Below are 24,913 nucleotides of genomic sequence, written 5' to 3' on the forward strand. Positions count from 1 at the left end.
GACACTTCTCAAAAGAAGACATTCGTGTGGCCAACAAACATATGAAAAAAGGATCAACATCACTGATCATTAGAGAAATGTAAATCAAAACCACAATGAGATACCATCTCATGCCAGTCAGAATGGTGATCATTAAAATGTCAAGAAATAAGATGCTGGCGAGGCTATGGAGAAATAGGAACACTTTTACACTGTTGGTGGGGATGTAAATTAGTTCGACCATAGTGGAAGACAGTATGGCAATTCCTCAAAGATCAAGAAGCAGAAACACCATTTGACCCAGCAATGCCATTACTGGGTATATACTCAAAGGAATATACACCATTCTATTATAAAGATACATGCATGTTTATGTTCACTGCAGCACTACTCACAATAGCAAAGATATGGAAACAATCCAAATGCCCATCAATTATACACTGGATAAAGAAAATGTGGTACATATACACCATGGAATACTATGCTGCCATAGAAAGGAACGAGATCATGTCCTTTGCAGGGACATAGATGGAGCTGCAAGCCGTTATCCTCAGCAAACTAATGCAGGAAGAGCTAACCAAAAACTGCATGTTCTCACTTATAAGTGGGAGCCGAGCGATGAGAACACATAGAAACATGGTGGGGAACAACACACTGGGGCCTTTTAGAGGGGGCAGGGAGAGGGAGAGCATCAGGAAGAATAGCTAATGCATGCTGGGCTTAATACCTAGGTGATGGGTTGATCTGTGCAGCAAACCACCATGGCACACATTTACCTATGTAACAAACCTGCACATCCTGCACATGTACACTGGAACTTAAAATAAAAGTTGAAGAAAAAAAAAAGAAACAAAAAAAGAAATTACGGATTGTTTATGCTTTTAAAAACAATTTCTTACAATGTAGATTCATAATCCTTATTATGAGCTTTTGCAATACGTGTATAGTTCTAAAACCCATTATATGACTATATACATCAATATCAGACTAATATTTTATGCGATACTTATGAATAACATAATTCTAGTCATGATATCTTTGAAAATGATACCATTGTTCTGAGCTGTAAATTCAGAGTTACACCCCAAAATCAACTGTGGTACAGCCAGTTTTTTATCCATAAGGTGTTTTTTTTTTTTTTTTTTTTTGGCAAAGACTCAAATTCTAATTGAAAGGTGCTAAATTGGGTGATGTATTACATGAACACTTACACACTAAAACATACACTATTAAAATTAGAGTGTTATTTAATATCCAAATTTTCTTGATATTAGACATTATCCAGTATCAATTCACTTTTAAACACAAAGTAAACAAATTTTATATGACTATACACCTTATCTAATATTTACACTGGTGTCTGATATGACAAAGGATACAGATGCCTCTTTTAGGCGAATTATTTCAATTCAGTCCATAATAAAGTTGTTGTAATACTGTTGGGAAAAGTTACTACATACATCTTAGAAAGTAATTTACAAAGTAACACAAATAACATTTGAAAAAGTTGAAATAATAAAAATTAAAAATCTACACTGTAATAAATTCTAGTTTTCAAGGCATAAATCCAGAGCATTATGATAAATATCATAAAATTATAATTCTGAGACACCAACAAATATTACAGCCAAGACACACTAAATGGAGCATCAAAGCAGATCAATCTTCTAAAGAGTACACTGTATAGCTTCCACCTGTGATTCCTAGTGTACTTTACAATGCTTAGAGCACAATAGAGAATCAATAAGTACCATATGGAACATGTGAATGTAAAATACTGAATTAGAAGGTGAAGGATAAAGAGGGATTATCTGTGGCCTTGTAACCAAGAAAATTATAAAGGTAGTAAAACAGGATAACAGATTGTAAATACCACAATAACAGTATAAACCAATTGTATTAGAGGAACCAAAAACTTCATGCAGAACGTGTTAAAACAACATTCTAGGACTCTGAGCAGGCAAGAGTGACATGACAAAATATATGTTTAGGTTGAACAGTATGTGTTAGACAGGGAGGACACAAGAGGGACTAACACTGAAATCTGGATATCATCACCTGTTCTAATTTTATAGTTGTAAGAAGAGAGTAAGGAAAAAGGATGGATCTGTGGTCCTAATATTACTTAGATTTATAGGCCCCTATAAATCGGCATGGTATATTTGGCTTGGTTTAAAAAGTATTTGCAGGGAAAAACTGTAAGTATGATCCGTGTAAGTGTATGTAAACTAATGGAAGGAAACAGTACACTCACAGTCACCTTCTTATTTCCTAGAAAGTTCCTGTGAAGAGTTTTAAAAGATTAACTGCCTAAGCATTATACTAAAAATAATCTGAAATATAGGAGGGTGAGGAAACCACCAAAAAATCCATAGATTAACTCAACAAAATTATATTTTGCAGAGAACTCTTATTTATTTATTTTTAAAAGTAGTCACCGAATTGGTTTTATTTTTTCAAAAGTATTTGAATGGTAATATTTAATTTTCTGCAGGTCTCAGATAACTTCCATGACACAAAGGAAAAAAAAATACATTAGCTCCATTCCACTGATTTAAATATGCCTAGAGAGGAGCCTGCCAACAGCTGCTGGTAGCAGCATTTCTAACTGCCAGAAGAGGAAAACATCTCTGTTCACTTCAGCAAAGGTGTGCAACAAAGTGGGCATATTTGGCAGAGCCATCAGATCAATGCCAGGTATGAATATATCATGGTCATTGCCAAGGAGGACTTCTATCAGAGTCTGCTTTGAAGCTACCCAAAGCATAGACGAAAATCTGCATGTTTTCAAAGGCTATGAATCCAATGATATATCATCATTTACTTCACATAATCTGGAAACTTAAGGGGAAAAGGCCCATTGTTATCCAATGAATCCATTTTATCCAAAAAATATTCACTATATTGATTGAAGTTATAACACATTGAAATTTATGAGAATTATATAGAATTTTCAGATCAACAGAAGATTTCTGATCTTTCAAGACCACCCAAAGCCAATTTGGAAAGTCCAAGATCCAACCTAATCTTATTTGGTATTCAGAAACATATACTTTTGTTGTTGATGAGGTCACATGCATGGACAACAGCTGGTAAAATGAAATGCTTTGGCCGGGCGTGGTGGCTCACGCCTGTAATCCCAGCACTTTGGGAGGCAGAGGCGGACGGATCACCTGAGGTCAGGAGTTTGACACCAGCCTACCCAACATGGTGAAACCCCATCTCTACTAAAAATACAAAAAATTGGCCGGGCATGGCAGCACGTGCCTGTAATCCCAGCTACTCCTGAGGCAGGAGAATCACTTGAACCTGGGAGGTGGGGGTTGTAGTGAGCTGAGACTGCACCACTGCACTCCAGCCTGGGTAATAAGGGCGAAACTCCGTTTCAAACAAACAAACAAAGAAATGCTTTAATCTCAAAATGAAAGTAATTTCTTTTTACAAACTGGAGTGATGACAAGGAAGAAGTGTTACTACCAGTGTACAGCAGAGAGTTTATATTACTAAATTTAAAATCACCATTAAGTTCATAGGAAACAAAGCAGATGTATAAGCAACAAACATCCAAGCCACAAAACAAATTCCCTATTCTTTGTAAGTCTTTTCTTGCCTTTTATTCCTAATTAATCAGTATGTTTGCTATACTATTAAAATAAATATGATAAAAAGTAATCAAACCAATACGGAAAAAGATGTTTCTCATATTTTGTCTCTGTTTACCTTTTTTGGAGAATGTAAAATGAAGAAAAATGGATACAGTAATAGAAATATGTATCTTCATTTCAGGCAAGTTCCTATTTGGCAAGTTTCAAGTTAATTGGGATATATGAACAATGAAAACATGGTTAACAGACACCTGGGAAACCTAAATTTTTATTAATCCCATAGGTCAGTGAACCAAGGATTCCCCAGACCCACATCAAGAAAATTTAAATTATATTTTAAAATTGTTAGAAACATTGAAAAAAAACTGCAAAAGTTACACATGAGGAAACTACCTAACCAAACCCAGTAAACTCTTTACTATTTCCCTGTCTTTTTTGGCCCCATGATATCCATTAAAGATCACTGATCTGCAATCTTAGTCCTTATTATGCTTGGAGTCAAGGAGAAAGTCAGCAGCCAGAAAACGGTAAAAGAGAATCAGTTGTCTTAGCCTGATACCCAATGCAGAGGACAGGTAACATATTATATGTTCACATGTCACCCAAGAAACAGCTTTCCCAGAACCCTGAGCCATGTACATTGTGACTGGGGATCTGTCCTGGTTATTAGGGTGCACTCCAGTTTTCTTTTGGGACTAGAGTCCTACTGAGAACACTGATCTGTCCAAAATGAGTCCTGACAAGCCATCTTAAGTCTTTACTAGATTCCTCTCTCTGAGAAGGGAGATCTTGACTTTCTATCAATTGCTTACTAAAGACCAGCTTCAGCTCATTCGTACATACATCCTTCAATGTGATACAGATCTCTGATGCCCAGACCTACCAAAGAAACGCAAGGCTGTTGGTATTCCCTAGATTATACCTGAATTCAAAGGTCCTTGAGAACCAGTTCTTTAAGGAGGGGTAATCTCCTGGCATGCTAATAATCTCTCTACAGTGCCCTGTCATTGAGTTCCCATGAGGAAAAGTCTGGGTGCGTATGACAATATGCTTTAATATATATGACATTCCTACTACGTCCAGTCAAGTGATTTCCACAAATTTTCTTATTTAATGATTACAACAATGCTATGAAGTCAGAACTAATATTATCCCCACTTTACAATCAAAAGACTCAGGCTTAGAAATGATATGGGACTTCCTCCAAAGTTAACTAGGCAGTCAGACTCCTAAAACAATGCTTTTAAAGAAATTAGGCAATATACACCAACTATTTCATCAAACCTCTAACACCACCAAGTGTAAGATCACCATTATTTTGGTGGGTTAAGAAAAAAAAGACAATGAAAATTAAACTGATAAAATGTTTTCTTATCAGCGCCACTCAAAATGTGGACCCTGACCAGTACCAGACTATAAACTGTTATCAGTCTACAAGGTCAGAAAATAAGAGTGTTTAGAAACTTTTGTAACATTTTAATATTGCAGTGAAAATTTCAAATATATTTTATAAAAGTGGTGAAGGTAGAAAACAAAAAACTAGACCTTGGCTTCAGATAGTCTAAGAGGCATTGACTTAGAATTTTTATTTTATTCTCATTTTTAAAGTTTCTTTTAGATTTAAGGCATAGTTTATCATTATAGATCATACTTGGGCATTATTGTTTCACTTCAGCATAAAAAAGGAGGAAAACAGCAGCAAAAAAAATTGGTTAAAGTATTTGTAAAATGTTTTCACATTCAGAGTCCGACTCTTCTGAATCTCTTTTTGATGCAGAGTAATTGGTACCCATCTTCCTCTCTGTTACCAAGGCTGCCCCCACAATCTAGGATTAAAAGCTCCTGGGTTTTAATCTGAGGCACTGACACCTTCTTCAAACTTGGATACTGGCCCCCTCCCTATCTTACCAGAACTCAGGCAATAACAGCTGTGTCACCACACATCCAAACATCAGAAAGTTTAAAAGTATTTTTTAAAAAAAGTACACCTTCGAAGCTATGAAACAATAGTATCATTTATTGGTCTGTCATTTCTAAGATTTCTTGATGTTTTCTGATGTTTATTTGCCTAAATATGAATTTGAAAGAAATGACTTTCTCCGTTAAAGTCTATTTCTCATCTCTTATCTATACTCACAGACAAGATTTTGGTTGATACTTTGACAGATAGTCTTCATTATCTATGCTGAAGATATGTAGGTATTCCATGAGCAGTGTCATTCAAACATATGTGTCTATATAACTCAAACAATATAATGAAACCTACCAACTGAAAGCATTCTAGAAGCTCAATTCTGTCTTCTATTTATATCAGCTTGAGAATTCATTAATCAAAGTGCTCTAGTATCTACATATACCTTGTTAATTAATTAGACATTACCAAAAGTTTAGAGAATATAATCTACTCATGGATTTGTTATAAAAGCAATAAATGTTTATCATGGAAAGCTCAGAAAATACAAAAAAAAAGGCTTAATAAAGATAAAAATCACAAATAATTCAAAACTCAAATCCAAAAATGGATCTTCCAATTTATGTCAGTTTATGGCGAACTGATAAAATACATTTAATGTGAAAAACCACAAATCCAACTCCTTTGATGGGATGCATCCCCGAATGAACACAGATGACTAGGAAATTTTATATAGAAGAGTCACTAAATTATGCTACTATATCTAATACCTTGATTTATACTGCTATACCAAATACCTTAACATGTTAGGGGCATCATGTTCTAAAACCACAGCTAAATAGTTTCAGAAAATACTTAAGATCTTATGACTTGTTTTGTGAGGTACTGAAGTTCGTTTCTTTACTATCAGCTATGAAAAGGGCAAGAAAAAGGAGCTATATAAGGTGAGAAGAGGAGGAGGGATATAGGATAGAAGTTAGATACTAATTCTACAGATCACTTCATAATTGACAGAATTAATTGATCCTTGAGTATTTCTATGGAAGAGAACAGAAAATTGCAATGAGTGCTGACACCAATTTGTTGAAATGTTATCAAAGACACAGCTTAGTGATTCACTAGTGGTTAAACCTGCAAGGGTTCAGAAAAGCACCTAAACAGAAAAGCAATTAAAATCAAAGGAGGAAAGAGAATAAAAATGTTAACTCTGTACATAATTTTAGTCACATAGTCCTTTATTTATGTCCAAAAATGTTGCTGAAACATGGGTAACAAATGTTACTGAAACAGCTAAACAGAAAAAAAAAAAAAAGCTCCACTATCTATCTAATTCAATACCTAAAAAATTATTAAATATGGACCACAAAATTAAGCATAAAATCTATAACCATAAAGACAATAGGTACTATATAACCATAAAGATAATAGATACCATATAAACATAAAGAAACCTAACAGAAAGTCTTCTTGACCTTTGGGTATGCAAAGATTTCTTGGACAAAACATAGAAAGTATTAATAACCCAATAAAAAGGAACAAAAAGTTTGAATAGACACACCACAAAGTGAGATATATGAATGGCAATAAGCAAAGTGAAAAGTGCTCAATATCATTCATCTTTAAGGAAACAGAAATGAAAATCACAATAAAATAATACTGCACACCCACTAGAATATGTAAAATAAAAAAGACTAACAAAACCAAGGAAAGCTAGACACAAAAGGGCACACTCTATGTAATTGCACTTACATGACATCCAAGAACAGACCCATTAAACTATGGTAATAGAAACCACTGGGGGAAGTAAGAAAGTTGTCACTGGAAAGGAGAACTTTCTAAAGTACGGAAATATTATTCCTTGCTTTTGGGGTGCTGGTTACATGGGACTGCAGAACTGTCAAAACTCCCTGAGTTGAGCACTTACAATCTGCACTTTTTCTGTTAATCTTATGTATACAAATATGTGTATTTACATATATTATTCATACACACATAGATATAGTTTAAGAAAGGTGTTAATATAATTAAGTCTTCTTGGTACAATAATTTAATAAACATACACATACTGAGTTTCTGCTATGCGCTTCGTGCTACAAATTATTTATTTTTGTGTTAAAAATGAATGTCTTAAATTTACTTAAGTGTTCTAACACAAATACTATGATTGAAGTAGAACATTCTTTAAATCTCTCTCCTAAGGAATGATAGCTTGTCAATTCTCAGAGACTAACATGGTTCAGTGCCTTTTCAGCATACAATTAATATATTCCATATCTTTTAAAACAGGAATATGCCACTATTAGCAGAAATGAAAACTATAATTATAGTATTTTGAAAATTATTCGTTTGCCATCAGTTACTTTCCACTGATGTGCTTGTACATTTTTAAATACCTTCCTAAACAGTCAACCAAGGCCTGAGAAAAGCACCTTTACAACAGTGGCCCTAATACCAGATATGGTCATAGTTGATGTTACACTATAGTCGGATCACCAGAAATGTCCTTGGCTTCTCTGACTACATGGTATTTGTGAGCAATACTTAGGTTTCTCCAGACTAGAACATTTCCAACACAACAGTAATAATCATTTACAAAACAACCACTGAATAACAAAATATTTCCTTGGGAGAGAAATGCTTACTGTCTTCTGCTTAAATTGTTCTGCCTGAGTCATTACATTATCTGGTACATTTTCTTGTCATGAAATTCCATCTCATGATAGCAAATCCTCAATACTGTTGTTACAGATCTTTCACAAGTATGTGTTGTTAGAAATTCATGTGCTTTGTGATTTCAAAATTGCTATTTATATAACGACTGCAAGTTCCAGGCAGAAGAAAGTATTATTATTTAACACACACGATACACCAGCAGAATGCAAAGCGCTGCCCAGGATGAATTTTTAATTCTTCCAAGTTCCACAGTAGTTCTAAATTCAATTAAGGGAAAAAAAAAGAAGTCTTCTTGATTTATAATTCTGAGCCATTTTTTATCATAAATAATAATGATCTAAAATTACTATGCTTGTGTGTACCTAGGATTATAATAAATGCCATGTGTCAAAGTGGGTATTACTAATTTTCAGTATCTATATAATTAGTTCATATAATATATTTAATGGCCTGTTACATGTTTAGCTGGCAAGTTTCTACATTTATTAACCTCATAACTTTAAATTAGAAAATTATATTTTGACCTACCTACTGTTTTTATTTTGACTGCATCCCAAATATATTAATAGTGGCATATATGTTTAATAAATGAGCCATTATTTCTCCAAGGTGTATAACCACATACACAGTGATGTCAATTGCGTTAAATGTTCCTGCCAAACAGGGAAACATTTAAGTTGTGTTAACTATAAAATCAGGATTACAATAATTTTAATGAAAGATTTACTTTTTTAGAAAACTTCAGACATACAGTCATGTGAATGGTAATGTAATGCTGACTGTATAAAATATGAACTATGCAAAGGTTTTACAGCTGGTTTTGATCAGCTTCCTTTGTTTAACATTAAAAGTTAACTTCCAGAAGACACATACAAGCTCTACATCCTACAGGTAATGATTACCAGATGGAGATGTTCTTCCTGTTACGTGTCTGATTATCATAAAGAATATACTACAAGAAGAAAAAAAAAAAAAAACTAGGGCAGAGACTCTGATGTATTCTCTGATACAAACAGGCTCTTCCAAACTTTGGTCAATGAAGTCAGACTCTCACTCAAAAATGCTTTTGTACTTGTAAAATAGTGATATAAGTTTATATTCAGCATATATGGTCAAATGTTTTAAATAATTAAATTGACGCCTTTAATCATTAGCCCCCTTTGGCTGTCAAAATGATTAAGTTGCAGCCTACTGAGTAACACTAATGATTTCTTACAATCTGCTTGAAAGAAAATCCAACCTATTGTCAAGCCCTGGCAGTCTAGATGCCCAGTTTCCTAGCAGGGCCCCCCAGAAATGGCTTCCTTGCCCCAAGTTATTCCATGCACAATACTGGGTTATCAGCTAAAAACACCAGCTGAAACTAAGCTCAAAACTTTAAATGGCTGTAAATTTCTACCGAATATGGTTTGGTAATTTTTTAATCTCCCTTTGTTCCTTTTCATGTATGCCATGTTCCCCTCAAAATGTTCTATTCACTTTTCTTGACTTGTTCTCCTACCTGTACTTCCCACTGTCTCAACTCTCTTTCTAATCTCTATGTGGTCAGATACCACCACTTCCAATACCAGCATAAAAATGATTTCCCCCATGAAGCTTTCCCTCATTCTTTTAAGGAAGAAGTAATTTCTCCCTTTTTGAACCACTGTGACACTTTATAAAACATTACATCTTCATTAGCAGTATATTCATTCCTGAACAGACCATATCCCATATGAACTATATCCTCTCTATTGAGATAGAAGGCCTTGTCCATAGTACCAACCATAGGATTTTGCTTATGATAGGTGTTTAAGAAATGTTCATAGGCTGGGCATGGTGGCTCATGCCTATAATCCCAGCACTTTGGCAGGCTGAAGCGGGAGGATCGCTTAAGTCCAGGAGTTTGAAACCAGCCTGGGCAACATAGTGAAACTCTGTCTCTACAAAAACTTTAAAAACTAGCCAGGCGTGGTGGCCTGTGCCTATAGTCCCAGCTACTCAGGAGGCTGTGGTGGGAGGATCACTTGAGCCCAGGAGATTGAAGCTGCAGTGAGCCATAATCGTGCCACTGCACTCCAGCCTAGATGACAGAGTGAGACCTTGTCTCAAAAAAAAAAAAAAAAAAGAAGAGGAAAAAAAAAAGAAATGTTCATGAAACAAATCAATAAAAATCTGTATTTCTGCAAGGCCAAGTGCATTTCTACCGATAGTGTCACATTATCAGTAGAAAAACTCAATAAACACAAAAGTAAAGAAAGATAGATCAAAATGACAAATAGCCCACACCTCAACTTTTTGTTTTGCCTAAAATTTCGAGAAGTTTTAAAAAGGTATATTTTGGGGGAAAAAAGAAAAGCCTCAAAAACAATTTTGGAAAATAAAGAATGGTATTAGTAAGCCAAAACCGAGGAATTGCTAAAAACAGAAATTAAACAAAATCAGATGGATAGAAGGACTGGTTGCAGGGGTGGGGGAACACACAATCTAAAACATAAGAAAGACAGGACAGTCAATACACCTGGCTAATTTCAGTATTTTCAGTAGAGACAGAGTTTCGCCATGTTGGCCAGACTGGTCTTGAACCCGACTTCAAGTGATCTGCCTGCCTTGGCCTCCCAAAGTGCTGGGATTACAGGTGTGAGCCACTGCACCCAGTCCTCTGGTCATTTTATACCTCCTTTCTTTCTTTCATGCTCTACTGTTTACTGCTTTGGTTTTGTTCTCTTTTTTGTTTGTATATCTGCTGTAATTAATTAAATGTTGGTCATATAAAAATACTCTCGACTTTTCTACTCTGCCACACAATTTATATTTCTGTGGTCTTAATTTACATTTTTATTTAATATGTTCTCCTTGGCCATCATTGTAGTTGCTGTTTTTGACAATTTTGACCTTAAACCTTCATATTAGTGGACTGAAAGATTTACACAGTATCATTACAGCATTGGGGTGTTCTTAGTTTTATTATAAATTTAGCTCTATTGGTGAGTTTTATACTTTCACATGTTTTTATTACAATGATTCTCACCTTTTTATTTCCTGTTGTAGCATTCCTTTAAGCATTTCTTGTAAGTTTGGTCAAGTGGTGATAAATTTCCTCAGCTTCTGCTCATCTGGGAAGGTCTCTTTTTCTCTTTCATTTCAAAAGGAGAGCTTTGTTGGATACAGTACACTTGGCTGACAGGTTTTATTTGTTTGTTTGTTTGTTTTCCTTCCTTTCCTTTCAGCACTTTGAATACAACATCTCATTCTCTTCTGGCCTACAAAGTTTATGTTGATAAATATACTGATAGTCTAATGGAAATTCTCTTATATGTGACTCAACGTTTTTCTTTTGCAGCTTTTAGAATTCTCTGTCTTTGACTTTTGACAGTTTAATTATAATGTGCTCCAGATAATCTTTTTCACTTGAATCTCACAGGGGACATTTGTGCTTTCTTGATCTCAATGTCCACATCTCTCCCAATACTTGGGAAGTTTTCGGCTATTATTTTGTTATATATATTGCTGGGCGCGGTGGCTCATGCCTGTAATCCCAGCACTTTGGGAGGACGAGGCGGGTGGATCACTAGGTCAGGAGATCGAGACCATCTGGCTAATATGGTGAAACCCCGTCTGTACAACAAAATACAAAAAATTAGCCAGGCGTGGCGGCAGACGCCTGTAGTCCCAGCTACTTGGGAGGCCGAGGCAGGAGAATCGCTTGAACCTGGGAGGCGGAGGTTGCAGTGAGCTGAGATCACGCTACCGCACTCCAGCCTGGGTGCCAGAGTGAGACTCCACAAAAGACCCAGAATAGCCAAACCATACTGAGCAAAAAGGAAGAAAAAGAAAGAAGAAAAAAGAGGAGGAGGAGGAGGAGTGGAAGAAGGAAGAAGTGGGGAGGAGGAGGAGTGGAAGAAGGAAGAAGTGGGGAGGAGGAGGAAGAAGAAGGGGAAGAGGAGGAAGAAGAAGGGAAAAGGAGGAGGAAGGAGGAAGAAAAAAAAGAAGGAAGGAAAAAAACCTAGAAGAATCATGTTACCTCACTTCAGATAATATTATTGGGCTATAGTAACCAAAACTGTATGGTGTTGGCATCAAAACAGATACCCAGAACAGTGGAACAGAAAAGAGAACCCAGGAACAAATGCATACATTTACAGTGAACTCATTTTTGAGAAAGATGCCAAGAACATATATTGGGCAAAGGACAGTCTCTTCAATAAACAGTTCTGGGAAAACTGGATATCCATATGCAGAAGAATGAAACTAGACCCACATCTCTTGCCATGTACAGAAGTCAAGTCAAAATGGATTAAAGACTTAAATCTAAGACCTCAAACTATGAAACTGTTCAAAGAACTCACTAGGAAAACTCTATAGGACATTGGACTGGACAAAGATTTCTTGAGTAACACCCCACAAGCATAGGCAATCAAAGTAAAGATGAACAAATAAGATTACATCAAATTGCAAAGCTTTTGCACAGTAAAGGAAACAATCAACAAAGTAAGAGACAACCCACAAAATGGGAGAAAATATCTGTAAACTATCCATCTCACAAGGGTTCAATAACCAGAATATATAAGGAGCTCAAACAATTCAATAGGAAAAAAATCTAATAATCTGATTAAAATATGGGCAAAAGATCTGAAGAGACATTTCTCAAAAGAAGACAAACAGTACACAAGTATATGAAAAAGTGCTTTACAATTGATCATCGGAGAAATGCAAATCAAAACTAAAATGAGGTAGTATCTCTTCCCAGTTAAAATGGCTTTTATCCAAAAGGCAATAACAAATATTGGTGAGGATGTGGAGAAAAGGGAACCCTCATACATGTTGTTTCGAATGTAAATTAGTACAACCACTACAGAGCTACCATATGATCCAGATATACCTCTGCTAGGTATATCCCAGAAAAAAGGAAATCAATATATTGAAAAGATATCTGCATTCCCATGTTTACTAGTCACAATAGTAAAGATTTGGAAGCAACGTAAGTGTCCATCAACAGAAGAATGAATAAAGAAAATGTGGCATATACGCAATGAAGTACTATTCAGCCATTAAAAAAAAGAGATTCCGTTATTTGCAACAACACAGATGGAACTGGAGGTCATTAAGTGAAGTAAGCCAGGCACACAAAAACCAACTTCACATGTTCTCACTTATTTATGGAGGCTAAAATTAAAACAATTGAACTTATGGACATAGAGAGTAGACAGATGGTTACCAGAGGCCGAGAAGGGAAATGAAGAAGTGGAGGTAAAGTGGGTATGGTTAATGGGTACAAAAAAATGGAAAGAATAAATAAGGTCTAGTATGTAACAGAAGAACAGAGTGACTACAATCAATAATAATTTAACTATAGATGTAAAAATAACTAAGAGTATAACTGGATTGCAATAGAAAGCACAAATGCTTGAGGTAATGGATGCCTCATTTACCCTGATAAAATAATTATCCATTTTATGCCTGTATCAGAAAATCTCATATATCCCATATATACATAAACAACTAGGTATCCACAAAAATTAAAAATTAAGAAATTAAATGAATAAATAAATAAAACCTTCTCTCCTGAACAAAGCCAAAGAGAGTGAAATTGACAGACAGAGAGAAAAAAAATGCCTACATAATCTGGTCTCTATCTAACTTTTACATTTCAGCTCGTCCCATTTGATCCCTAACTCACTTCACTCCAGATATACTGATATTTCTCACTGTTTCTGGAGTACATTCCAATCTCAGTATCTTTATACTCCCTGTTAATATATGGTATTCTCCTTCACATTATTTAATTCTTTGCTCATATATCATCTTCTCTGAGGTAATCTAACATTATTACTCCCAGTCCTTGTCCTGGATTATTTCCTTCATAGTAGTTAACACTATGTGATACTATTTATTCATTTACTTACTGTCTTTCTTGTATACCAAAATATAAGCTCCATTAGAGCAGAGACTTTCTTGTATATGCCATTATATCCCCAGTACCTAAAACAATGGTTGCCACATTTATCAATAAGTCTTTGATGAGTGAATGAATGATAGAGCTCCTCTGTGGCTAGAAATCACCATCCAATCTAACTCTACATCTTATATATACACTATAATTGTGGAAACAGGATTTTCTATCATATCTGAATCCACATACTTATATACCATTTTAACAGGGTTCTACCTTAAGAATGGCAATAAAAAAACTGCAGTAGTTGCAGAATATTTTACTCTTGGGCCTGATAAAATATTGACGCAGAAACAATTCTGAAAGAACTGCCTGCCCAGCAATTTCAGCCAATTTTTGAGCCTGGAAAAAATAGGGGAAAAAAATCAAGTGAACTTCCACTCAGTTACACAAAAATGTAATGCATTAGTTTTATTTTATTTGGGCTTCTAAATAAAATAAGCAATTTAAATAAAGCCAATCAACTTGCAAATAAAGTGCCACATCTATGCATTTTACACAAACTAGAAAATCTAGAGGAAATGGATAAATTCTTGGAAATACATAACCTCCCAATATTAAATCAGGAAGAAATTGAAACTCTGAACAGACCAATACTGAGTTCCAAAATTAAATCAGTAATGAAAAGCCTACCAACCAGAAAAAGCCCCAGACCAGATAAGATTAACAGCTGAACTCTAGCAGACATACAAAGAGTTGATATCAATTCTACTGAAACTATTCCAAAAAAATGAGGAAGAGGGACTCCTCCCTAACTCATTCTATGAAACTAGCATTACTCTGATGCCAAAAGCTGGCAAAGACACAACAACAACAAAAAGAAAACTTCAGGCCAATATCTCTGACAATTGTAGACACAAAAATCATTAACAAAATACTAGCAAACCAAGTCCAGCAGCACATCAAAAAGTTAACCGACCATGATCAATTAGGCTTTATTCCTGAGATGCAAGGTTTGTTCAACATATATGTCAATAAGTGTAATTCACTATATAAACAGAATTAAAAACAAAAACCATATGAGTATCTCAATAGACACAGAAAGAGCTCTCAATAAAATCCAACATTCTTTCACGTTAAAAGCCCTCAAGAAACTAGGCATCAAAGGACATACTATCATATCATACTACCAACATCACAGTAAAAAGGCAAAAGCTTGAAAGCATTCTCCTTAAGAATAGGAACAAAATATGGATGCTCACTTTGACCACTCCTACTCAACATAGTACTGGAAGTCCTAACCAGAGCAATCAGGCAGGAGAGAGAAATAAAAGGCACCCAAATAGGAAAATAATAAGTCAAATTATCTCTCTTCAGAGACAATAGGATTCGACACCTAGAAAACCCTAAAGACGTGACCAGAAGGCTCCTAAAAATGATAAACGACTTTAGTAAAGTTTCAGGATATAAAATCAACATACAAAAATCAGTAGCACTTCCATAAATTTATAACATTTTAGCTGAGAGCCAAATCAAGAACACAATCCCATTTACAATAGTCATAGACACACAAATATCTAGGAATACATCTAACAAAGAAGGTGAAAGATCTACAAGGAGAACTATAAAACCCTGCTGTAAGAAATCACATGACACAAATGGAAAAACATTCCATGTTCATAGATATTAAAGAATCATTATTATTATTATTATTTTTTTTTTTTGAGATGGAGTCTCACTCTGTAGCCAAGGCAGGAGTGCAGTGGTGTTATCTCGGCTCAGTGCAACCTCCACCTCCCAGATTCAAGTGATTCTCTTACCTCAGCTCCTGAGTAGCTGGGATTATAGGCACCCACTACCACACCTGGCTAATTTTTGTATTTTTAATAGAGACAGGGTTTCACCATGTTGGCCGGGCTGGTCTTGAACTCCTGACCTCGTAATCCACCTGCCTCAGCCTCCCAAAGTGCTGGGATTGCAGGCATGAGCCACTGCGCCCAGCGGAGAATCACTATCTTTAAAAAGGCCATATGGCTTAAAGCAGGGTACAGATTCAATGTTATTCCTATCAAACTACCAACATTGTTCTTACTCCAATTAGAAAAAACTCTTCTAAAATTCTCACAGAACCAATAAAAAGCTTGAATACCCCGAGCAATCCTAAGTAAAATGAATAGTCAGAGGCATCATATAACTGACTTCATAAGGGTACAGTAAAAAAACAAAACACCATAGGTCTAATATAAAAACAGACACGTAGACTAATGAAACAGAATAGATAAGCCAGAAATAAAGCCACGCATCTACACCCATCTGATCTTTGACAAAGGTGACAAAACTAAGCAATGGAGAAAGGATTCCGTATTCAATAAATGGTGCTGGGATAACTGGCTAACTATAGACCTTCGTTGGATGCATTTAGCTAGCTAGCCAGTTATCCTAGCAACATGCAGAAGAATGAAACTGGACTCCTACCTTTCACCATATACAGAAATTAACTCAAGATAGATTAAAGATTGAAATGTAAGACCTTAAACTTTAAGAATTCTAGAAGAATGTCCATGAAACACCACTTTGGACATTGACCTTGGCAAAGAATTCATGACTAAATCCTCAAAAGCAAGCGCAACACACAAAAAAATTGACAAGTGAGACCTAATTAAATCAAAGAGCTTCTGCACAGCAAAAGAAACTATTGACAGAGTACGTTAGAAAACTTGTAGAATGGGAGAAAACATTCACAAATAATCCATGCGACAAAGGTCTATGTCTAGAATCTATAAGGAACTTAAACAATTCAACAAGCAAGAAACAAATGATTCCATTAAAAAGTGGGCAAAGGACATGAACAGACACTTCTGAAAACATACAAGCTACCAACAACATATGAAAAACAAGCGTGTTGGCCGGGCGCGGTGGCTCACGCCTGTAATCCCAGCACTTTGGGAGGCCGAGGCAGGCGGATCACAAGGTTAGGAGATCGAGACCATCCTGGCTAACACGGTGAAACCCCGTCTCTACTAAAAATACAAAAAATTAGCTGGGCGAGGTGACGGGCGCCTGTAGTCCCAGCTACGCGGGAGGCTGAGGCAGGAGAATGGCGTGAACCCCGGGGGGCAGAGCCTGCAGTGAGCCGAGATCGCGCCACTGCACTCCAGCCTGGGTCAAAGAGCGAGACTCTGTCTCAAAAAAAAAAAAGAAAGAAAAACAAGCGTGTTACATATACACCACGAAATCCTATGCAGCCATAAAAAAGAATGAAATCATGTCCTTTGCAGAAACATGGATATAGCTGGAGGCCATTATCCTAAGTGTGTTAATGCAGGAACAGAAAGCCAAATACTGCATGTTTTCACCTGTTAGTGGGAGCTAGACACTGGGTACAAATGACGTAAAGATGGGAACAACAGACACTGGGAACTATAGGAGGTAAGAGGGAGGGAGGGGGCCAAGGGTTTAAAACTACCTGTTGGGTCCTATGCTCACTCCCTGGGTGATGGGATCCTTCATATCCCAAACCTCAGTGTCACTCAGTATACCCATGTAACAAACCAGCACATAAATCTCTTAATCTGAAATAAAAGTTGAAATTTTTTTAAAAAATTAATTAAAAATAAATAAAAATGTAAAAAAGAAAGTGCAAACATCTATATATTTGCACTAAGTGCCAGTGGAAAAATGTGATTTGAAATTTTTTCTGTCCTGTCTCCCAAAACAGATTTAAGTATTTAATTAAATATTCTGAAGCATCTCTATGTACCCAGAAACAAAGTATTTACATACATTTTTGCTATTTCTGGAATTTTTATTCAACATAAATGTGTGTGACATTCTCAAATGATAAGTTTCAACCCATTTAAAGCCAAGGAAAAACTACATACTCCATACTACCTGTTTTGTTTCTCCTTTTTTTACATCTGACAAAGTTCCTTTCAGACCTTTTGTGTCACCTGTTCTAGAGATATAACTGAACATATTTGGTACCTCATTTCTAATAACTTGGTTAATTCTAGAATGAACTTGATGATTCTGGAAAAAATTATTCAGAAATTATGGAAATCCACCCCAAAACCTGATTATATGAGAAATGTAGCAGAAAGTATTTAACATTGTAATCAAAATTCCTTTCTACTTATCTCTTGCTTGTATATGTTTTCCACATTTCTATATACTTATCTTTTCTGTTAATTAAGAACAACATGAATGACAACTTCATTTGGCACTTTATCTCTTGAATGAGATTCAATCGAATACTGGATGATTAATAAACAGTTGATGAATGGATTAAAAGAAGAATGATAATTTTTGCTTGTCTGGGGAAAAGGTATTACATGAATTATAAAACAACAGCTTATTAGGTAGACATAAAAAACACAAGTATATTAAAAACATCATAACTATTATTAAAAACAACTCAATTATGATCCTTTTATATTTAAAATGTTTGATCTTTAGGTATGAAAAACATACTTCTCTGAAAATTACATTTGGAAAGTCAAACACTGAAGGCTGCAGGAGTTCTATTAGAAATTACTTGAAACTTAGTTTCTGTCACTGACTTCGTAAAGTTAAGCATAAATTAAACGCTCAATCTTACCTAAAAATTTTCATCCTATTAATAATATCATTCCCCATTTTAATGAGAGATACAAAAAATGAACAAATTTCATTATCTGTACTGGCCAACTATATTTCTGACGTACCAAATGCTTACTGCACAAATAAATTTTCTCCAAATTATATATACAGTTTCACTTAATTGTGTAAAATCAGTATTAATCTACACCTTTAAACTTTATTACTAGGAAAACTGGGGCATCAAAATCATCTTTAGGAACTCATAGGAAATGGTAAACATATAATATCACCAAGTCTCCCTTTTTGAAAATCAAAAATAACTCAATCATGCTCCATTCCTGGTCAACCAAGAATTTTAAATTTATAATGCTTGCATGACTAAATGTGATTTTGTTCTATGACACAGAGACTAAGCATACACAAACTAAATCAGCCACTTGGACACGTGGCTTGAAGTACTTATGTACATAACAAACCACTGGGATTTTAAGAATCTTGGTTTTAAGAACTCCCTCCAGCAATTCTTCCATCTCTAAAACTCTAGGCTTCTTAGAGTTTTGCTGCATTCAAAATGGCCTCAGCAATTGGTTCATAATGATGTCACATAAGTAACCAGAAAAAGTATGCATCACTGGTATTGAAAATGAGAGTTATTTATGTGTGAATAGGTACACAGCTAAAATATGTTGAATGTAAATCTATTTCCATAATTATTAATACATAAAATTTAATATTTAAGATATCAGTAATAGTGAACACTAGGTGTCAGTGTAAGAAACGGAAAAATATTTTTAAAAACCTGTTGTTTCCAATCAGGTGTATAACAATAAAATCGAAAGCAGCTGTGACCACATTTACTTATAATTACATAATTCTGTTAACAAGCCAATCTTTCTTTCAAACAAAAATTCCTGTTCCAAAACCATCAAGAGTTTAAAATCAGATTAAACTAATTATTAGAAGTTACAAGTCTTTTGTAACCTCGGCTACATAAAGCATAGCAAATTTTTACTTTTAAGAATATATATTTTGAAGAAAATTCTACTTTTAGGAATACATATTTTGAAGTGTTAAAGTGTAGAACTACTATACTGCATTATTTTTGTTGGTTATTTTTCAAAATAATAATGCTGGATGATTAATCAATGATACTGAATTTTAAGCTTTTCCCTAAACAGAAGTTTCCCACATAAATTTCAAGTTACTAAAAGTTAAGATGTTTAAAGGGTCAATTCACAAGAAAAGGGCACACAAACTTGGGAAGTACAATTGCTTCTCTTAAAATTTTAGTACCTAGAATTTTTCTAAAATATAAATGCTAACATTTATACTAAAAATATCATCTAATAACTTTACCAATATTTCAGATAAAGAGTTTTCTCTATAGACTTTTGAGGGTAAATGCTTTTAAAACACAAGTTTTAAAAAGATGATTATTAGCAATAATAATAAAAGGAAATGTCAACATCAAAACAGTGTCCCTAGTTTTTATGAAGAGGCACTTTAGAAGCAATTTACAAACACATTCATAGTATTACTTAATTTACACCTAATAATAATAATTTAAGAAATCTATACTCATTTTAGCACACTGGTCAATTTTGGGGGCTTGAGCTCTCTGTTTCATCTACCTATTTATCCATTTCTCTGTTTCACCTCCCTCAACCACATTACTATGTACTTATGAAATCATGTATTTTTCAAGAATGTTGGGAAACTTCTTCATACAATATTCTGAAAACCATCAAGTTTGAAAAAGGAACAAAACTAAACATAGAAGTCGCCACTAAAATACAGTATCTTAGGACTCAAAGATCATTTAGGAGAATATTCAAGGATTTGCTGGATAAAAATAAGTGCTTTTAGTCAATGCTGTTTCTTATTTCAATGATAGTTAAGTTCTATTCCAATTATAGAGATAAAACGAGAAGGCATAAAATTAATGGAAAAGCTTCCTAAGTCTCCAGGATTGAAACGAATTAAATTTAGATCATTCTGCGTCTGCAGGTTTCTTCTCAGGGACATAAAATCAGACGGGAACTGACAAGGAAGGAACAAGGAAACTCATGTATAATAAATTATCTAAACTGGTTTTTAAGAATGTTAAGGTATCTAAGAATATTGGCAATAAAAAGTAGAGGTAGGAGAAACAGTGACAAAACTGTATATGGCATGACATACTAAAGCAGAAAAGTGGCCTCAGAAATACTGCATGCTATGAATCTTCAAGCTCTCTTTCTGTCTCTTAGTGTCTTTGCCTTTGACACTCTGTTACTCCAAATGTCAGAAAATTTTTTGGCTGCCATTAATCCTGTTCCCATTGGCAAATAATGTGGATCAGTGTTAGGTCATTTACATACATTATCTTATATAATGCCTATGATGTAGGTAAATTCCAAGAGATGACCAAATGAGGACTTGGATTAAGGAATATGCTCAAGACTGTATAACTGGCAAGTTATGAAGTCAAGATTCAAATCCAGCAATGTTTGTCTCCAAAAACATTCCAGTCTACAAGCATTCACCAACTCATGGCTCACGAACCCCGTGGGTTTTGCAAAAGTAATCAGGGGAGTCACATCTAGAACAGTGATTACCAAATGAGAACCAAGTTAGTACATACAAATGTACTAACAACTCAGTATTTCTATGAGTTTCTCACTCAGACAAATACTGACAGCTGTCACAGTAGGTTTGCTTGTTATATGATTTTAAATTCATTTATTCTCTGTGATACCGAATTTAATTTATACCCATACTGAACTATTGTTTACAGGTAGCAAGCTTAAGTAGTTGAAGCTAAAACAAAAGAATATATAACAATTACACTAACTTTGTAAATTTGATATATCTTTCTTTACCAGAATAAGCTGTATTCATCTCAAGGAAAGTAGAATTCAGTATACTGAGATATGGACTTCAAAATATCATATGAATGGAAACTACAGTAGCAAGTATACACAATTTAGCTTTTTGTTTATCCATATCAGAAAATTTTATGGCAAAATGCTTGCCAAGAGTAGCCTATAACATTTTTCTTTAGTCCACCTTAAAACAAAAGTAAAAATATATAGGTTTTTAAAAACATCCCATTCATTTCAAAGCATTATAAGTAAGAATTCCAAAAACAGCCGTTTTGTATCATTCTAATAAAATTAAATTTCAATCTATATGTTACATTTCTTATTTCAATGATGTTCTTCCCTTTTACAATCAGGACTCAATTGTTCTCTTCCTAGGATACCTGGGTATCCTGTTGGGTGGTGTCACCCATTTCACTTGTAACCAGGCCTCTTTGTAGGCAAACACAGTATCTTCCTGAAACGCCATTCGCCTTATTCTAAAGCGCTTCTTCTGCGTCTCTCATCAGAGCTTCCAATTCATGTCTAAAACCATCATTTCTGTACCAAATCTGTGCTCTCTGACCTATTTCAATTCACAAATCTGTCATTCTCCCAACTGCTTAGGAAATATCTCTGACTTGCTCTCCCTTATCTTTTATTTAACCTTCCTGGCCCTGAATTCCTGAACCCATGAAATCTTGCATATTGCAGCTCTACATTTTTTTTTTCAAACTAGGATGTGTTCGTTCAGAATCTCTAACTGTGCAACTTAGAGCTAGCAACATCTTTTGCCTAAATACCACAATATCCTCTTTATAACTGACCTCTCCAGAAGCAGCATCTTGAGTCTTTCACAGTTCGATATAAAATAGCCAGGTTATTCTATCCACTTCACTTACTATGCCACTCTCTAAAATTTTTAATTGTCCCCAGCTGTCTATAGAATTGCATACAAATTACTCAGTTTGAAATTCAATGACCTTGAAAATCTGGTCCCAAGTGTCTTTTTCATCACCTTTCTCCATCATACAATTAAGAAACATTGCTGATACTACAACTGGAAACCCATATGGCTTGATGAGAGGTGATATCATATCAACCAATAGCTGAATTTGGTTCTTGGCATAAAATGCAAAAGCTCTGCAATATAGCTGACATTTTAAAATAAGCATTCCATTCCTGACAACATCATTCCCATCCATTCTGAAATCCAAACGGGGTTAGCTATTAATCATTACTATCTAGCTTATTATTCACACAAAAATATTATACTTACTGAAAACAAAGAAGCAATTGGTTTTGAAACTCAGTGTAAATAAAAGGATAATTTATTAATTACCATTTTCTCTTTTGGAGAACAGCCATTAGGTCTTTAATACTGACACAGATAAATAACTTCCTTCTCGTCTTATTAAAAACTTTCATTTCCTGACTAGCATAAAAAGAGAACAAATAAATTAAATATGTTAGAAATGGGAAACTGAATTCCAGTATTTTCTTTATTCTCACAAAAGACATTTGAAAATATCATGACCTGATCTCTGATTTTTTTTTAATTTTATTATTATTATACTTCAAGTTTTAGGGTACATGTGCACAATGTGCAGGTTTCTTACATATGTACACATGTGCCATGTTGGTGTGCTGCACCCATTAACTCATCATTTAGCATTAGGTATATCTCCTAAGGCTCTCCCTCCCGCCTCCCCCACCCCACAACAGTCCCCGGAGTGTGATGTTCCCCCTCCTGTGGCCATGAGTTCTCTTTGTTCAATTCCCACCTGTGAGTGAGAACATGCGGTGTCTGGTTTTTTGTCCTTGCAATAGTTTGCTGAGAATGATGATTTCCAGTTTCATCCATGTCCCTACAAAGGATATGAACTCATCATTTCTTATGGCTGCATAGTATTCCATGGTGTATATGTGCCACATTTTCTTAATCCAGTCTATCATTGTTGGACATTTGGGTTGGTTCCAACTCTTTGCTATTGTGAATAGTGCCATAATAAACATACGTGTGCATGTGTCTTTATAGCAGCATGATTTATAGTCCTTTGGGTATATACCCAGTAAATGGGATGGCTGGGTCAAATGGTATTTCTAGTTCGAGATCCCTGAGGAATCGCCACACTGACTTCCACAATGGTTGAACTAGTTTACAGTCCCATAAACAGTGTCAAAGTGTTCCTATTTCTCCACATCCTCTCCAGCACCTGTTCTTTCCTGACTTTTTAATGATGGCCATTCTAACTGGTGTGAGATGGTATCTCATTGTGGTTTTGATTTGCATTTCTCTGCTGGCCAGTGATGATGAGCATTTTTTCATGTGTCTTTTGGCTGCATAAATGTCTTCTTTTGAGAACTGTCTGTTCATATCCTTTGCCCACTTTTTGATGGGGTTGTTTGTTTTTTCTTGTAAATTTGTTGGAGTTCGTTGTAGATTCTGGATATTAGCCCTTTGTCAGATGAGTAGGTTGCAAAAATTTTCTCTCATTCTGTAGGTTGCCTGTTCACTCTGATGGTAGTTTCTTTTGCTGTGCAGAAGCTCTTTAGTTTAATCAGATCCCATTTGTCAATTTTGGCTTTTGTTGCCATTGCTTTTGGTGTTTTAGACATGAAGTCCTTGCCCATGCCTATGTCCGGAATGGTAGTGCCTAGGTTTTCTTCTAGGGTTTTTATGGTTTTAAGTCTAACATGTAAGTCTTTAATTCATCTTGAATTAATTTTTGTATAAGGTGTAAGGAAGGGATCCAGTTTCAGCTTTCTACATATGGCTAGCCAGTTTTCCCAGCACCATTTATTAAATAGGGAATCCTTTCCCCATTTCTTGTTTTTGACAGGTTTGTCAAAGATCAGATGGTTGTAGATATGCAGCATTATTTCTGAGGGCTCTGTTCTGTTCCATTGATCTATATCTCTGTTTTGGTACCAGTACCATGCTGTTTTGGTTACTGTAGCCTTGTAGTATAGTTTGAAGTCAGGTAGCGTGATGCCTCTGGCTTTATTCTTTTGGCTTAGGATTGACTTGGCAATGTGGGCTCTTTTTTGGTTCCATATGAACTTTAAAGTAGTTTTTTCCAATTCTGTGAAGAAAGTCACTGGTAGTTTGATGGGGATGGCACTGAATCCATAAATTACCTTGGGCAGTATGGTCATTTTCACAATATTGATTTCATGAGCATGGAATGTTCTTCCATTTGTTTGTATCCTCTTCTATTTCATTGAGCAGTGGTTTGTAGTTCTCCTTGAAGAGGTCCTTCACATCCCTTATAAGTGGGATTCCTAGGTATTTTATTCTCTTTGAAGCAATTGTGAATGGGAGTTCACTCATGATTTGGCTGTTTGTCTGTTATTGCTGTATAAGAATCCTTGTGATTTTTGTACATTGATTTTGTATCCTGAGACTTTGCTGAAGTTGTTTATCAGCTTAAGGAGATTTTGGGCTGAGACA

General features: G+C 35.1%; 1 protein-coding gene across 7 annotated transcripts in view; it reads right to left on the minus strand.

Moving 5' to 3' along the window:
- Positions 1-24,913, minus strand: part of SUPT3H (SPT3 homolog, SAGA and STAGA complex component) — a 551,049-nt gene that overhangs the window by 240,088 nt on the left and 286,048 nt on the right. The gene's annotated exons all lie outside the window — the stretch shown is intronic.

The sequence above is a fragment of the Nomascus leucogenys genome, chromosome 17, assembly GCF_006542625.1.
Source record: "Nomascus leucogenys isolate Asia chromosome 17, Asia_NLE_v1, whole genome shotgun sequence".
Taxonomy (NCBI): domain Eukaryota; kingdom Metazoa; phylum Chordata; class Mammalia; order Primates; family Hylobatidae; genus Nomascus; species Nomascus leucogenys.